The sequence below is a fragment of the Apium graveolens genome, chromosome 5 (genome assembly GCF_009905375.1).
Source record: "Apium graveolens cultivar Ventura chromosome 5, ASM990537v1, whole genome shotgun sequence".
NCBI lineage: Eukaryota > Viridiplantae > Streptophyta > Magnoliopsida > Apiales > Apiaceae > Apium > Apium graveolens.
In genome coordinates this window covers 161,864,354-161,867,457 of record NC_133651.1, presented here as the reverse complement: position 1 = coordinate 161,867,457, position 3,104 = coordinate 161,864,354, and the positions used below count along the sequence as shown (strand labels likewise).

Sequence of the window (3,104 nt, the reverse complement as noted above, 5' to 3'; positions counted from 1 at the left end):
ATGGACTTCTATATGCTTTTGTGGTGATAAGAGATCAGGAAATGAAATGAGAGCGCTTGCGAGAAGATCCAAACGAGAAACAAGAAAACTGTAGAATTTTTTCTAGAAGCCAGGCGCACCCACGCTTGACCTAGGCGCGCCCGCACCCCTTTTCCAGTAGCAGAGCGCGCCCGCACCTGATCTAGGCGCGCTCGCGCGAGGTCGGGCAGACAAAATCCTGATTTTAGTACATTTTGGATATTCTGAGCGGCCAAGTCAACCTGGAGCTTATAAATAAAGAAAAGGAGATGAATTAAACAACAAGGAGAAAAAGTGAGAACTCTAAAAAACCAAAAGCACACAAGATGACTAAGAAGAAGAATATTTAGTTCTACATCGTTATTTTGTATTCTTCTAATTAGGCGATATTTTGGATGCTTGTTTCAGATTTGTTTTCTAAACCTTAATACTTTAATATTCTCTTGTAGTATTCAGTTACTTTTTACTATCATGTTTTTTTTGCAACCCATGATGACGAGCCGTTCAATTATGAAATAATCGTTATCGTGGGATTCTAACGGATTTATTTATGGAGTTTAGTATTTGATTCCCTAAAGTTTTCAGTGTGTGATGAATTATTGATTTCCTAGTATGGTTGTGCTTAATCTTCTTGAATACGTACCTAACATCTAAGTTGTATTGTTAATCTCTGTTGAATGCGAAAGTGGATATAGGGGTTTAGAACTTGCCATGCTAGCATAGGTTTATGGATGTTTTAACATGCATAATTTATAGTGTAATTTTAACCATCTTACGTTGCCCTATGTGATTTCAATGGATAACTTGCTCTTAAACTGTTATGTTTTCAAATCTTATAGACATATAGGGTCTAATAATTGGTGTCTGCCCAGCTTCTATCTAATTTGTTGATGTTGAGTGGTAGGGTATACGTATATTGAAAGATAGCGTGTACTAATTCCGTGTTGCCTGATTAGTTATGATAACCGTCGCATACTATGATTAAAGGCATAAACTCTAAACGAATTACTTAATGAAGTTAAAATTCCATGTTTTATTTTATATAAGTAACTTGATTTTAATCTCTTAGTTAATTCATTCTAGCATAATTACTTTTAGATAATCAAACTCAATTTGATACTTTCTTAGCAGTGAATTATAATCATACATTGTTGCATAAGTGCACATTATGAATTAAACCAATCTCTGTGGAATGAACTAAACTTAATCTTATACAACTTGCGACCGTGTACGTTTGCATGTTTTTGTTCGAACAAGTTTTTGGCGCCCCTTCCGGGGATCGGTGTTAAATTTAGTTTATGTGCTTGTCATCAGTGGTCATTAAAGTTCACTAACTCGGATTACTTCTCTTACCAATTTTACTTTGCTTGTGTGTTTCAGGTATTCGAGCAAGCGTGTATGCGAACACGTTCTCAATCTCATAAGTACATACTAGAAGAAGTAGAAACGGAAGTGATCATTGCAATGGTAGAACCAGCAGTGGAAATGAAAGCATTGAAGGATTATTCTCAACCGAAAATCAATGACATTCAGTTTAGTATTGTCAGACCAACTATTGCAGCTAATACCTTTGATATCAAGCCCAACACGATTCAAATGGTACAGAATTCAGTCCAGTTTGGGGTTGCTCCAGTGGAAGATCCCAATATGTACATTAGGGATTTCATCAAGATCTGCGACACCTTCAAGTTCAACGGTGTTTCGGAAGATGCTGTGAAACTGAGAGTTTTCCCATTCTCTATGAGGAATAAAGTTAAGAGCTGGTTGCACTCTCTACCAGTAGGTTCTATTACAACATAGGAGGATCTTGCTCAGAAATTTCTTACTAAATTCTTCCCTATGCCAAAAATAGCTGCAATCAGGAATGCTCTCACTCAATTTGCACAACAATCGGGAGAATCTTTATGTGAAGCTTGGGAGTGCTACAAGGAGATGCTTAGAAAGTGCCCTCATCATGGAATGCCTGATTGGATGGTAATCAATTGTTTCTATAACGGGTTCGGAGCACAGTCGAGACCCATGCTAGATGCAGCATCAGGTGGAGCCTTATGGGCTAAGAGCTATGAGGAAGCTTATGAGCTAATTGAAATGATGGCTGCTACTGATATCAAAACCCAACTCAGAGTCTAATTTCAGTTGGAAAAATAATCAGAGTGGTATGCAACATCCACAACAGCCTTATCAACAGTTTGGAGCCAAGCCATTCAACCCTCATAGTTTTCAACAACAGTGTTCACCAAGGCAACAATTTCAGCCACTGGTAATTCAACAACAATCTCATGGAAGTTCCGGTCAATCTTCTAATGAAAAATCTGAATTTGAAAATTTGAGGCCAATGTGTAAAAGCCAAGTGGTTTCGATCAAAACTTTGGAGAATCAAATTGGACAAATTGCTAATGCGCTGCTGAATCGGCTAAAAGGAACTTTTCCTAGTGATACGGAAGCTAACCCAGGAAAGATGGAAGTTAAATAACAGTTAAAAGCAATCACTTTGAGGTCTAGAAAGGTCGCTAACCATAAAAAAATCAGAATCTGAAAATTTTCGGCAGAAGCCAAGCGCGCCCGCGCTCCATACAAGCGCCCGCGCCTGCCCCTGTACCAGAAATTATAAATTCTGATGATACAGCTGATCAGAAGCATGGCGAAGCGGAGACGAAGAAAAATTCTGCTGAACACACTATTCATAAGCAGAATACAGGAGACAAATAGGTTTATCCGCCTCCTCCATATCCTAAAAGACTTCAAAAGCAGAAGTTCGACAAGCAATTTGCCAAGTTTCTGGAGGTTTTCAAGAAATTGCATATTAACATACCTTTTGCGGAAGCTCTAGAGCAGATGTTGAGCTATGTTAAGTTCATGAAGGGTATTCTATCTCAGAAGTTGAAGCTTGAGGAGTTGGAAACCGTTGCTCCACACGGAAGAGTGTAGTGCGTTGCTGCAAAAGAAATTACATGCTAAACTTAAAGATACAGGATGCTTCACGATACCATGCACCATTGGCGAGTTATCTTTTGACAAGTGTTGGTGTGACTTGGGCGGTTGCATCGATCTGATGCCATTGTCTATCTTCAGGAAACTTGGTCTGC

At 38.7% G+C, this 3,104-nt stretch overlaps 1 non-coding gene across 1 annotated transcript; it reads right to left on the bottom strand.

Moving 5' to 3' along the window:
- Positions 1–1,872: 1,872 nt before the first annotated feature.
- Positions 1,873–1,979, bottom strand: LOC141663052 (small nucleolar RNA R71). Its single transcript, XR_012551139.1, has one exon. It is a non-coding gene; the product is annotated as a small nucleolar RNA R71 (small nucleolar RNA).
- Positions 1,980–3,104: the final 1,125 nt, after the last annotated feature.